Source organism: Oryctolagus cuniculus, chromosome 10, assembly GCF_051225735.1.
Source record: "Oryctolagus cuniculus isolate XC-2025 breed Fujian yellow rabbit chromosome 10, ASM5122573v1, whole genome shotgun sequence".
Taxonomy (NCBI): Eukaryota; Metazoa; Chordata; class Mammalia; order Lagomorpha; family Leporidae; genus Oryctolagus; species Oryctolagus cuniculus.
In genome coordinates this window covers 72,440,192-72,455,568 of record NC_142876.1, presented here as the reverse complement: position 1 = coordinate 72,455,568, position 15,377 = coordinate 72,440,192, and the positions used below count along the sequence as shown (strand labels likewise).

The 15,377-nt window shown below is 39.1% G+C and overlaps 1 protein-coding gene across 1 annotated transcript in view; it reads left to right on the top strand.

Moving 5' to 3' along the window:
- The window catches only part of CNTNAP3 (contactin associated protein family member 3), a 247,828-nt gene that overhangs the window by 30,452 nt on the left and 201,999 nt on the right, over window positions 1-15,377 (top strand). The window lies entirely within an intron of this gene.

Below are 15,377 nucleotides of genomic sequence, written 5' to 3'. Positions count from 1 at the left end.
TCTAAAAAGTTTTATTATGTTTAACTACAACTTTCAGTGTATTTCTCATCAAAACTGACTCTCTCTTTAGTATCTACAGGAGAATAAGCATATAATAATTTGTTTATGCCCTATTTATATATATTTATATTTGTAAACTTATCTTGTGAGGAGTGTGTTTGCTTTACATGTGTAGAAAACTGTTAACATGTTGTGTTAATAATAGAGTACTTTAAAACACCATATACACAGTGACAAGGTATCACTTTTTCTGCAAAAACTGATTTTCAAGCAAAAACTAAGGTGAATTTTCTTTGAATAAATTCTCAGGTGATTGAATTTACACTATCTATGGGCATATATGCATAGATGCAAAATGTGCACCATAAACAAAAATTTTATTTGTCCTTGTTACCTTCTTTCTTGTTATTTGTGCTTTTCTTTTCCTCCTGGTTGGTTTCCTTGGTGTTTTCAATATTTGAGAACATTTAGTGCATTGCAAATTATAATAGATTAATATATTATCCTGTTGAAAACCACTTGTTTTTATCTCAAGCCGTAGGTCTTTTTGATGTCAAATCATATTTTGGGTCAAAATCTGTAACTATGGGTATCCTCCATCATAGAGAAGATCATTTTTATTCTTAGCTCACAATCTTGTAAATCATGATGAAAAGCATCAATCTTATTAAAATTTATTTTACATGAATGAAGTTAGAAAAATAATCTTATTTTATTACTTTAGGTAGCTATCAACTGAGTTGATTACAAAGTCATAGTTTTTGGTTTTCTTAATTGGTTTTGATATTTTATGCTTTATGGTAGCCTGCACCATTCATCAAAATAATTCTAAGTTGGGAGAGATTTTTAATGTCTGTAGATTATGTTTCTCGTGTTTTAATATCCTTTATTAGATTTAGAATAGTCTGTGGAAGAGTGACTAAACTAGTGTTTTGAACATAAATAATTAAATCAACAAATAAATGACCCTATGTCACACACTTTATTGCCTCTTTACAGTACAATGTAAAGATCTCAGAGCTAAAAATTAACGTGTAGATAATAAGCAATCTTCAAATTCAGCATCCCAGGACGTTGCTTAGATGTGTTGGGAAAATGCATTGAAACATCTGTGGTAGTTACTAAGGCCATAGCAGGAAGGATGGGATTGGAGGGAGGTAACTCACTGAGTTTCATCTGACACATTTTAAGAGATCCAATTAGACTTCTTTATTTTTTAAAAAAATATTTATTTATTTATTTTGAAAGGCAGAGAAAGAGAGATCATCCACCTGCTGGGCCACTCCCCAAGTGGCCGCAATAGCCAAAGCTGGGGCTATCTGAATCCAGAAGCCTTTAGTTTCTTTCCAGGTCTCCCATGTGGGTGCTGGGGTCCAAGGAATTGGGCCATCTTCTGCTAATTTCTTAGGACATAGCAGAGAGCTAGATTGGAAGTGGAGCAGCCGGAACTTGAACTGGTGTCCAAATGGGATGCTGGCACTGCAGTCAGCAGCTTTACCTGCTAGGCCACAACACTAGCTCCCAAATAGACTTTTAGTGATGTCTCCATTCATTATACTTTGAAGACACTGAAAAATTAGTTCTTCCATTTCAGTAAGTGATGAACCCATGTCCCAAACAAGTTAATAAACTTAAATAAGAAACAAGTGTTTTTTTTTTCTTTTCTTTATGTGGAAGACCCAACTTTTCAGTTAAAGATCAAAAATGACTTCTAATTGTTAAAATGCATACCTGTGAAAACTGGGAATATTAGAATGTAATTAATCTCAAACATATGTATAAATAAATATATTTGCTTTTTACATTTTAGTAAGAATTTTAGTATAGTTGGTGTATATATATAGTTTATAGAATTTGACATGTCACTCAATAATAAAATACACATTCCTTACTCCAAAATCAGAGCCATTATTCTAGTATTCTCCATGGTAGTTTAGCATTTTCAGGTTAAGATGAGGTCTCCAGACAAGAAACATGTACATGTCTGTAACTGACCACACTGTTGAAATGACAGCGTAATAAACCTTAATAAAGTGGTGTTTTTGCATGCATTGATGAAATTTGCAAATGTGTTCTTGCAATTATAATTGTATTTGAACCAAGAAAAATTTGAAGAATTAAACAGAAGTAGAGTTCAAAATAAATAACATCAAATCATTGCTTTCAGAAACAAGAAATGCTCTAAAGAAAGAAACACTCAGCTGCTCAATAGAGTCAAAAGTTTTCTTATATGGCAGTAAAATGGAATACTATAATTTCCTACTTTTGCCTATTATTTTTGATTTACTACTACTGAATGTCTAAAACATTAAGATCTAAACTGTGACATAGAGAAAAATGACAAGCAGAAAAATTATATTAGATATATCTCCCTGAAAAGATGACTCTAAAGAGATTAATTTCACAATCCTGTTGAGAATTTGGGGGGGGGGTTATTGTCCTATTGTAACCCACTTTTTTAATTATTCATTTTATTTATTTGAAAGGCATACAGAGAGAGAGAGAGAGAGAGAGAGAGAGAGAGAGAAGCAGACACAGCTCTCCCATCTGTTTTACTCCCCCAAATCCCACAACAGATAGGGTTGGGTCAGGAACTTGATATGGATAGCAAGGACCCAACTACTTCAGCCGTCACCTGCTGCCTCTAGAGTGTGCAAAAGCAGGGAAGAGCTTGAACCCAGGCGCTCCACTGGTATGCAGCTGTCCCAAATGCCCATTCTGTAATCCACATTGTTATGACTTTACTATGTGACATTCATTTATAACATGCTTCTGATCATCTACTCTCCAAATGGCCCTGGACTGAGACAGGGAAGCCAGGAGCCTGGGGCTTCTTCTGGGTCTCTCATGTGCATGTAAGGAGCCCAAGTTGCTTTGGCTATCTTCCACTGCTTTCCCAGGCCATTAGCAGGGTACTGGATTCGAATTGGAGCAGCTGGGACAGGAACTGGTACCATATGGGATGTTGGTGTCACTGGTGACAGCTTCACCTGATATACCACAATGCCAGCCCCCAAATTCACTTATTTTAATAACTAAATATAAAGAAAGAAATCTGGTTTCTTGTGATTTAGGGAAATGTCAAAAATTGATGCTGAACTCTCTCCTGGGCTTCGCTGAAATCTCACCAGCTGGAAGTCGCCTGAGAGAAGTGTGTGGGCAGAGTGCTGGATGCTCACATCCACAAGCAAGGCCTGGGCCCCATGAACGTGTGCTGAGGGCCTCTGTGGGCTGAGGAAGGACCCTTCCTACAGGGGAAGTATGGGAAAAGTGAGGAAATTCATGTAGCTCTAGCGAGGGTAGGGAACATCTGGCCCACGGCCACATATTAGCTGGTCTGGCTCTGCCAAGGCAACTGAAGTTGGGACTCCAAAGTCAACAAATCTACAATAGGCTAATTTTTAAAATATTTATATTTATAGTTTTTATTTACTTACTTGAGTTAGTTACATACAGAGAGAGAGAGATACAGAGAAATGTCTTTCACCTGCTGGTTCACTCCCCAGATGGCTGCAATGGCTGGACTGGGCTGATCTGAAGCCAGGAACCAGGAGCTCCTTCCAGGTCTCCCACATGGGTGCAGGGGCCCAAGCACTTGGGCTATCTTCTGCTGCTTTCCCAGGCCATCATCAGGGAGCTTGATCGACAGTGGAGCATCTGGAACTGGAACTGGTGCTCTTATGGGGTGCCAGTGCTGCAGGCAGATGCTTAACCTACCCATGCCACAGCTCTGGCCCCCAGCAGGCTAATTTTTAAGTTTATAATTTTGTATGGCCTGTACGTGATATTATAAATATCCAAATGGCTCTTGGCAGAGCAAAGCTTCCCTACCACTTTTTGCACCACTGCAGGAGACACTGTGTGACACAAACTGGTTTGCCACGAGGGTGGAGCCTCAGGTCTGGAACAGGAAGCTCTGGGTACGGAAGCCATCAGAGCTGTCATACATCTTGTGTTTCTGACAGTTTGAAGCACAGGTGCCTACAAATGTACAGCCATTTTCTATCTCCTCCATTAGAGCTCCTAGTCAGCTCCAGCCTGGTTGTTAGCTCTACCAGGCCTGCTTAACTAGACAAGCTCTGTGCCTGTTGGGTATTAAGGAGAATTCATGGGAGAAAAAAGGGCCAAGGGGTCTGAAAATACAAAGCATAGAAAATGTGGAGATGATTCTTAGAGCCAGGGAGCAATGAATGGTGCATTAATGATAGCATCATCACCATGACTAACATACATCCATCACGTTCTCCAAGATTGTGTGCAGGGTTCCGAGGCATATGCTGTAGGACCCTTGGATGTCAGGGTCTCCTTACAGCCTCTGTCACACCAATCTTACCAGATATAGAGGCCACCCAAGGGTTACATCCGTGACAGAGCACAATGTAAAGGAACAGAAAAAATAATACATTATGACAGTATCTGAGAAAAATGGATAAGATTTTATATTCTCTCATGATAGGTATAATTTAGGAAGCTGCAGCAGCAAGGTAAATGTAAGTTTTTCTCCAAAAGTAAGTCAGATGTGCTCATGGTCTGACAAAGTTGTACAATATTATTATTCATGATTTTTTAAAGATTTTATTTATTTATTTGAGAGGTAGAGTTACAGACAGTGAGAGGGAGAAACAGATAGATCTTCTTTCTATTGGTTCACTCCCCAAATGGCTGCAATGGCCGGAGCTGTGCCGACCTGAAGCCAGGAGCCAGGTACTTCCTCCCACTCTCCCATGCAGGTGCAAGGGCAGCACTTGACCTATTCTCTACGGCTTCCCCAGGCTACAGCAGAGAACTGGATTGGAAGAGGAGCAGCCGGGACTAGAACTGGCGTCCATATGGGTTGCCAGCACTGCAGGCCTAGGATTAACCTACTGTGCCACGGTGTCGGCCCCATTATTCATGATTTAACACTTCTTCCACCTCCTGCAATAGCTCCATCTAAAAACCATGAAGTGAATGCACAACATTATAAACATAACTCTAAGAACTTCAAGGGTGAATTATGGCTAGAAACCTATTTGGGGAGTAAGGAGATAACTAATGGATAAATAAATAATAAAATGCATGAATTTTAAAGTATAGGAAAAATCCACCTATACAAGGGGCCTTCAAAAAGTCAATGGAAAATTGAACTTAAATTTATTTTGGCACAGGTTTTTGAAATTTATACATAGAAATTCATGCATAGATTTTTTAAAAAAAATCAGGCATGCACTGTTTCATGAAAAATATGTATGATGACAAAACTGCTTCAATTTCAATTTTTTTGCAACAAAATAACTATATTTTAATTCAGTTTTTCGACATACTTTTTGAAATACCCTTTCACATGCCTAGTAGGAAGGAGGGGAGTTCCTGAAATAATTTTGTAACTTTTAGAACTAGACTTGTTGGCCGGCGCCGTGGCTCACTAGGCTAATCCTCCACCTTGCGGCGCCGGCACACCGGGCTCTAGTCCCGGTCGAGGCTCCGGATTCTGTCCCGGTTGCCCCCCTTCCAGGCCAGCTCTCTGCTGTGGCCAGGGAGTGCAGTGGAGGATGGCCCAAGTGCTTGGGCCCTACACCCCATGGGAGACCAGGAGAAGCACCTGGCTCCTGCCATCGGATCAGCGCGATGCGCCAGCCGCAGCGCGCCGGCCGCAGCGGCCATTGGAGGGTGAACCAACGGCAAAAAAAGGAAGACCTTTCTCTCTGTCTCTCTCTCACTGTCCACTCTGCCTGTCAAAAAAATAAAAAATAAATAAAATAAAAAAGAACTAGACTTGTAAAGTATACACAGTGCATCAGAAATGGTTTTTGGCCAGTCTATCACAGGAAGCCTTTGGGTGAGTGACTGTCTATTACTGTCAAGGCTGAAATATTAATTTGAGTTTTATCCAAATCCTGGTCCTTGGTCCCCTTCTTTACTAGTGTTTTCTGCTGGTGGCAAGAGTGTTCGGCCTCACAGTCCATCTCACACAAAGCCCCTATGTTTTAAATATTTCTTCATCCCCAAACCTGGTCCTCTTGTAAGCATTTAAAACATGTTTTCTTACTGGTTTCTACATTGTCCTCATCATCTAGGCTTGTAATCCTACAGATGGGGAGACAGAGTTCAGGAAGGCTGGGCAGGACAGCCACGGAATAAGGCTGTAGACAGGTTGCACTTGATGATAGTCTCCAAAGACACTTCCTGCTGTAAAGGAGGAAAAAAGTCCAGAACACTCCATCTTAGTGAGGACAAGTTCAGCTCAGTCAGTTTTAGAAATATTTGCTACCACCATGTGGTATTTAGTTGGACATCCATTTCTGATATACAAGATGGTATAGGAGCAAATAGAACCTTAGGAAGAAACAGAATTTTCTTGCATAGGCACTTAAAAAAAAAAAAAAAAGAGATCCCTGGAGAAATACCTTCTAAGAGATTATGTTAAGATTAGAGAATGAATATGAGCTTTTTGATAACTATATGCAATAACATCCCCAGACACTCTTAAGCAATTCACAGAATATAATTGTTGGTGTTTGACAAGGAAAAGCCAGAAAGACCAGCTGACCTAATAGCAGTAATAAGCATGAAAATCTAAACATGTTTGAGATCCAGTGAATGCTTATAAAGATTTTTAGTGGACTTTCACAAATGAAATGCAATGTTTTATTTCAAAATCTATAAGGGCAAAGATGAACACTGTATTATACCCTCCTGTTGGCATAGAATGAAGTGTTTCAGTTACTGACCGATTTGGAAACTGTGAAGAGCCTTGCTGAATCAGGAAGCTGAGGAAACAGATGAAGCCGAAGAAGTCCCTCATGTTTACAGCTCTTCACCTGAAGAGATTTAAATATATGGATGAACAACACTGATACTCAGCACTTTCTTCCCAAGAGGTTTTTCCTTTAGAACTTTAGAACTTTCTGGGGAGATGCATAAAGAGATGCATGACAGTTCTGCTGGTGTGGGTCACACCGGAAGCCACCCCAACTGAGGGCATTGTTCTTCAGTGGTCATGATATTTGTTGTGATTTCGTGACAGTATTGTGGAGATAAGAGACACTCAAGCTGTTGAAGAATTTTGTGGGTTGACATCAGATATCACTTGCAACTTTTCTGCCAGTTCTCTGACTAAATGGGAATTGTGTTTAAAAGATACATTCCGCCTCGTTTCTTCCCTAGTTATTTTCGACAAAATCAGGCACTGGTTTCTCAGGAAAAAAGGAATGCAGCGGGCCTACAGACAATGCAGGGAGCCTACAGGCAGTTTGCTGTGCACAAAGCCAAGACTCTGCACTGAGGAGCCCTTCATACAGTGACCATTGTTGTACTGGTCCATGACTGTGTGGCTCCCAGAAGAAAGGAGGGGGAACCAGACACCAGCCCCCCTTGTATACAGCAAGGAATCTACTGGGAATGGGTGTGAGCTTTGTCTTCATTATTTGCACAAATAATCATCCCAACAAGAAAAAGAAAAGCCATCTGTGCCTGATTGTCCTGAAAGTGCTGCATAATTTATTTGTATTCAAAAAATGTAAAGGCATTACTGGTGGTTTTTCAGTAAAAAAAAAAAAAAAAATGTGTTGGATTTTTTATACAAAGAGCTTCAGTGTTTGGGAGCACTTTGTTGTTTTTTTTAATGCAGTAAACCTGCAGAGAATAGTTGCCAGTGTCATCAAGACAAATAGGTTCTGCTTCTCTGAAAATGTTGAGTGTTCCACACAGAGAACAATGGTCAACAATTGCTTTGATAAAACCAAGGGAACAATCTCTCACACTGGCACCCATACTCCAGGAGGACTATAGTAGTCTATGAGTGCAAAGTAATATCTGTTCAAACTAATAATTTGTGAAACAAATATTCTCCCCCGCCTCAATCAAATGCCAAATGCTGCCAGTTCTTTCCCTGAAATCACATGATTAAAATCCTTCTGCTTCATTTCCATGGGTGTTGCTCTTGTTCAGTTCCTGTGACATCTCACTTAGTTTACCCTAATAACTCAATGACTGGTTCTCAACATTTGAAACTCCTTAATGAAGTGAATCATTAGCCAAGTCTTCTGTTAACCTCTGCATCTGAGGGACCACCTTTTGCATACAGCAGTTCTCAATTACTGTTCACAGTACCTAATGTCTTGCCACAACTAAGCAGGTGGTTTAGTAATTTCAGCAAAAAAGGAGATACACATCTCGTGTCATAAAGCAAAATCGTTACACTTAGATAATGTTTAATAAAGAGGGCATAGGATGTCTCAGAACCTTTTTGGGTTCTGAGAGTGTTGGTTGTTGTTTGAGGTTTGCATGTAGATGTTTCATTAATTTCACCACATTCTTGCTTCATGGAAATGATCTCATGACTCTAAATGTTCTTTGGGACAGAGAAACAAAACTGATGATGAAAATATTAATTTCTTAATCTAAGATAGAAAATATGATTAGTGATAACTACTGAAAAGCCAATATAAAAAGTATCTTTATTAACCCGGGCTGAAAGCTTATCTGTGTGTTAACCCAAGGTGATTGAGGAAGTGCCAGGTGAAATGTTTATTAATTGGGCACTGCCTCTCCTGCACTTGCACAAGATAGGGGCTTGAGGTTGTCACTGTTTTCTATAATTAAAAAAAAAAAACTGTGCTAATATAATATTTTCTGGAATAAGCAAGCACAGGATGGTTTTCTGGTGTGAACTTAGTGACCTTTATGAGCAAAAGGGAACAGGATATAGAAACCACATAAGGAATAGGATATAGAAAAAGCCATTATTCAGAGTCCACACTAACACCAAAAGCATCTGAGCCATTCTCTTCACAAGCTTAGCATTTTGCTTGAGGGCACAAGTAGAATCAGCAATTGACTAATTTCTTTAATAATTCTGTCATCTTTAACAACTGTTTATGCTTGTGAAAATACTTTTTTCTTTTTTATTTAAGGATGAATCATTTTGTGAGTCATTGTTCAGGTCAGCTGGAGACAGGGCAGAAGTGTCAGTAGCTATGGGAGCTGCAGAAAAGGTCTATACATAAATCAGAAGTGGCCCCTGAATGCAGCTCACATCACCTTCATATCAATGGAGAGATGGGAACATGAGCATTAATGAACCTCCTATTCAGAGTTAGTTGTGGTATTCAAAGATATATATATATATACACACACACACACATACATAGTATACACATATAAATTATATCTGTTTGTGTATGTGTATGTATGTGTTAGCATGTATGAGTGTGCTCAAAAAAGTTCTTCAGAATATCCGTGGGAAAATAGAATTAAGAGATATTTATTTTGGGGTTGGCATTGTGGCATAGCCAATTAAGACACCATGTCCGAGACTAGCATCCCATGTAAGTGCTAGTTCAAGTCTTAGCTGCTCCAATTCTGATCTAGCTTCTTGTTGATGTACCTGGGAAAGCAGTAGAAGATGGCTCAATTACTTGGGCCCCTGCCATCCATGTAGGAGGCCCAGATGGAGTTCCCGGATCCTGGCTTTGATCTGTCCCAGCCCTAGCCATTGGGGGAGTGAACCAACAGATGAAATTCTCTCTCTCTCTCTCTTTCTCTCTCTCTGTACCTCTCACCTTCAAATAAATAAATAAATGTTTAAAAAAAGAGAGATGCTTATTTTAGTACAAAAATTTTTGAAACTCAAGCATTTTTCACAATATGCATTTCCATATACTTTTTGAAGACTTGTCATATGTATAGATTTAAATTTTTCACACCAAAATAAACTCTTTATGTCCATTTCCACAAACTATATACATAAAGCTGGATTGTGCAAAGAAATTGCGCATTATAATGCACTGATAGTTAATTGGAAAACTCATAATGTAAAGCTTTATACTAAGAGATGGTAAAATACAAGGTTTAAAATAAAAGCAGAAACTTTCTTCATGGCACTAATAATTCCTATCAAGATCATTTCTATGTGTGGAATGATGTGTACAATCAAGATAAGTGCCCCCCTTTCAAAACTCACTGAATTTACTGAATTTTTTTCACCATGCTCTCAGATATCAGGCTTCACTACCTAACTGCGTCATCTTGAGTCCCCTCATGTAAAGAAAAGTTGATCACTACAGTGATTTTGAACATAGGCAGCAAAGCCTCAGTTTCTAAGTTCAGAAACTCTCCTGGTTCTGAGGAAGAGAAAATTTGAAAGGCAGTTGGGATGGGTGAGGGTGTGCTAACTCTTCTGCTATCCCACATACTTGGAAAACTAAGTAAGATTAGACTAACACGAGTAGGGAGAAGGCCTCATTGCTGAAGATCTGCCCTCAAGCAGAGCCTTTAAGGTGGTGACTCAGTAGAAGTCTCTACTGAAGTGCAGCAATCTAAGTGTGTGCCTCCCAATAGTATAGTGGAGACAAGAGAGCCAATCACCAAGAGAAGTCCGCACAGCATCCTGACAATGGTGTGATACATTAAGACAATCATAGGACTGAAATGTCTACAACAGCTCCAGGATGTCAAGTGAGGACAGCCCCAGTTGACCAAAGCAGATGAGCAAAGTCGTAGTCCTGCATGAGATCAGGTAGTGCAAGGAGAAAGGAAAAGCACATGAGTTGTGGAGAAGACTGTCCCTCAACTGGAACAGGAGGACCTGCCTCCATCTGCAGCAGCATATCTCCAACAAAGAGAACAGGATGGGAGTTGGTCTGGAGACAGGCTCTGAGCACACTCTCTTCCAAGCCCTACCAAAACAGCTGCCCAGCCAACTGAGCCCACAGTTCACTCTGGAGAGGAAGAGAGTTAAAAGGACACTTGAAGGAATTTTGAACTGATTGTGATGGTAATACAGACATGAATGGACAGGCTGATCTAGACTGAGACCCTTGTTGTGAATAGTGTTTGTCTCTATCTCTTCCAGAATTAGAGCTCCTTTTAGATAGCTCAGTGGGTTGTAGAAAAATAGTTACATTTTTCCCTCCTGCATCAGTGATTAAAAAATTTATACTTACAGCCTGATTACAACTGTTTTGTTCAAGTGGCTTCTGTTAGGGACAGATAATACCTTTGACAGCTTGAACTTATCACTTGTAGGCCAAAATGTCATGAGGTTAAGCATGATTTAATGTGTCCTTTAGAAGACTGGAACACCATGCAAAATGCTTGCACTCAAAGTTTCTCATTTTATCTGCACTTGTACTTAGGAGAGCCGAATATATCAAAGTAGTAGATTAAATCTCTGTTATCCCCTTCCCCCCGGAGTAAATTAGCCAGACTTGCAGAATTTGGATGTGACATGCTAGTCAACACAATGTTTGACTGTATGCTGAATGTAAGACAGATCTTTGTGATTGCTGTATTTTTCCAGTATTCAGAATTTCTGACAAAGCCACCATTGCTATTCTCAGTAACTTGTAACTATAAATTAAAATTTTTCTACTTAAGAGAAATAAAGGGGGTCGGCGCTGCGGCTCACTTGGCTAATCCTCCGCCTGTGCGCTGGCACACCGGGGTTCTAGTCCCGATTGGGGCGCCAGTTCTGTCCCGGTTGCTCCTCTTCCTGTTCAGCTCTCTGCTGTGGCCCAGGAGTGCAGTGGAAGATGGCCCAGGTCCTTGGGCCCTGCACCTGTGTGGGAGACCAGGAGGAAGCACCTGGCTCCTGCCTTTGGATCAGCGCGGTGCGCCGGCCGCAGCGGCCACTTAGGGGGTGAACCAATGGAAAAGGAACACCTTTCTCTCTGTATCTCTCTCTCACTGTCTAACTCTGCCTGCAGAGAGAGAGAAATAAAGGATAAGGAAATGAATGAATGAATGTCCATAAGCCATCATCATTGAGCTTCTTAGAGGTAGTTTACTAAAACTAATTTTTCTTTCACTACCCTGAGTTACTTATTAATATTACTTGTAATTTTAGTGGAGTGTTTGTTTTCCTTTTTAAGATTGAAATTGTGATGAATATTCTAGTTCCAAAATCCTAGCATTGTTGATACACATATATGCCAAACACTTGTGAGGTTAAAAGTTTGAGCATTTCTTCTCCTCACCTTCCATGATCTGGCTCTGCTTCTTCCTCTAAAATCCCACACCTCCCTTGTCCTCTGAGCTCTCGCCAACCTGACTTGCATCCTTCTATCCTACAATTGGCCATTTGTGAAGCTGCCAGCCACACCAACTCTCACTTTGGTTTTTTAAAATTCTGCATTATGAACAAGGTGAGATGTTTCCTATTGCTCAATCACCCCAGCTGGCAAGGTATCTCCATCTTTGGAAAGAAGTTGTCTGTGAAGCGACACATAATAAATGCATTTGGGAGATCCACGATGGCTAAATAAGGAAAGGACAGGCTGATTTTGACCATAGAAGATAATAGAAGAAAAGGGGAGGATCCACATTACCAGGGGACAGTTGGAGAGAAGTTTGCTATGGAAAATCTACAGAAAGAAGAAAGACACTGTGGAACAGTAGATATGATACAGTCACACAGTAGTGAGCATGACACTGCCAATGACTTCCACAGCTGGTGTCTAGAGAGGATGCCTTCTTCTTGGAACGAGATGAGAGGAACCTGCTGAAGCCTATACCACTGATGATATTGCCTGAAGGTGAACCTCGTAGTCTCCATTGACTCTGAGTCCAGCCTGAAATGCTAGTGGGGTCATGGTGCACCCCTAACCCCATTAATGAAGAACAGATTGCTTTCCTGTCCTCCCATCATCAAAGCATCAGGAAAGCAGATGAGAGGAAGCACCATGTTAACAAGGTGCAGATTCAACTTGCTAACACAGAGCAACCACCAACCTCTTTAGGACAGAGTGCTGGCTCCAGGAATGCCATGGCTCTCTCTATGGATAAAAGAGGCTTGTTGGGCTGAGAGTGGATCCCTTGTGCCCTGTGACTGTTGGAATCCCATGATTATTCTATATGACATGGAGACTGAACAGCATGCTCTTGAATGAACACTGGGTCATAGGTGAAATCAAAATGGAAATAAAAAATTGCTAGAAATGAATGAAAATGACAACACAACAAAACAAAACTTATTGGATACAGCAAAAGCAATATTAAGAGGGAAATTTATAGTAATTAGTTCTGACATCAAGAAATTGAAAAGGCATCAAACAAATGATCTAACAGTGCATCTCAAGGTTTTAGAAAAATAATAACAAATGAAACCCCAAATTAGCAGGAGGGAAGAAATAGTAAAAATTAAAGAAGAAATAAAATTGAAGCAAATAAATAAAAAGATTAGTAAAATGGAGAGCTGGAGTTTTGAAAAAAAAATAAATGAAATAGATAATCCACTGACTAAACTAACCAAAGAAAGGGGGTGGGGAGAAGACACAGATTAATAAAATCTGAGATAAAAATGAGATGTATGACAGATATCACAGAAATAAAAAGAATCATCAGAAATTACTATAAACAGATATATGAAAAACAAACTGGAAAATCTAGAAGAAATGGGTAGATTTGTGGACACATACAATTTACCAAAATTGAGTCCTGAAGAAAACCTAAAAAGACCAATAACCAAGATGGAAATTGATGAGTATAACAGACCCTCCCAACAAAGAAAAGCAGAGGACTGGATGACTTCACTGCTGAATTCTATCAAACTTTCAAAAAAATCTAATTCCAACTCTTCTCAAACTATTCTAAACAATTGAAAGGGAGAGAATCTTCCCAAATACTTTCTATGAGGCCAACATCACTTTAATTCCAAAACCTGAAAAAGATACAACAAAGAAAGAGAACCAATATCCCTGATAAACATTTATATGAAAATACTCAACAAAACAATACCTAGTCCAATCCAGCAATGCATCAAAAAGATCATTCATCTGGACCACATGAAATTTTATCCCTGGTATGCAGATATAGTTAAACATATGCAATTCAAGAAGTGTGAAACTTTCATTAACAAATTGAAGAATAAAAGCATATGATTATCTCAATAGATACAGAAAAATAATTTGATAACATTAAACATCCTTTATGATAAAAACCTTAAGCAAGTTGGGTATAGAAGAACATATCTGAACACAATCAAGGAAATATATGACAATCAGCATCATATCGAATAGGCAAAAGTTGAAAACATTTCCAGTAAGTTCTGGAACCATACAAGGATGTCCACAGTATAGTCAGTATAGTTCCAGAAGTTCTAGTCAGAGCCATTAGACAAAAAAAAAAAAAAAAAAAAAAATCAAAAGGATACAAATGAGAAAGAGGATGTCAAATTATTCCTGTTTGCAGATGATATGACCTTATACATAGGGTAACCAAAGGAATCCACAAAGATTATTGGAACTCAAAAGAGAGATTGACAAAGTTGCAGGATATAGAATAAACACACCAAAATCAGTAACGTGTACACACAAACAATGCCATGACTGAGAAAGAACGTGTAAGATTAGTTCCATTCAAAATAGCTACAAACATTTTTAAATGTCTTGGATAAACTTAACCAAGAAGGTGAAGAAGGTGAATAATCTCTACAATCAAAATTTAAAAATACGAAGGAAAGAAATAGAAGAAATCGAAAAAAGGAAATATCTTCCATGTTATGGGTTGGAAGAATGAATATCAAAATGTCCATACTACCCAAAGCCATCTGTAGATTCAATCTGATCTTAATCAAAATACAAAAGATGTTCTTCTCAGATCTAGAAAAAAATGGCCTTAAAATTCATATGGAATTACAAGTGAACTCAAATTGCTAAAGCAATCTTAAACAATAAAAAAAGAAAGTTAGAGGAATCACAATACCAGATTGAAACACATATTACGGGACAGTTATAAACAGCCTGGTGCTGGCACAATGGTAGGTATATGGACCAATAGAACAAAGGTGGAGACCCTAGAAATTAATCTATGCAGCTGCAGCCAACTGATTTTTGACAAATGAACTAAAATCAATAACCCCAGATAAAGGACAGTGTCTTTAACAAATGGTATTGGGCAAATTGGATCTCTGTATGAGGAAGTGTGAAACAAGATCCCTACCTTGTACTCTACACAAAATAAACCCACAATGGAGCAAGGATCTAATCCTATGATCTGAAACTATCAAATTATTTGAAGAAAACCCAGGGAAAATACTTCAAGACATTGGCATAGGCAAGGATTCATGGATTAGACCCCAGAAGCGTAGTCAATGAAAGACAAAATGACAAATGGTATTACGTTAAGCTAAGAAGAGTTCGGTACTCAACAAAATGAAGAAGCAACCAACAGCATGGTGGAAAATATTTGCAATTATACATTTGATAAAAGATTAAATCCAGAATATATAATGAGCTCAAGAACAAAATAAACAGTCCAATTAAGAAATGGGCTAAGGATGTGAACAGGTATTTTTCAAAGGATGGAATACAAATAGCCAACAGACACAGGAAAAGATGCTTGGGATCCCTAGCCATCGATGCAAATAAAAATCACAATGAAGTTTCACCTCACCCTAG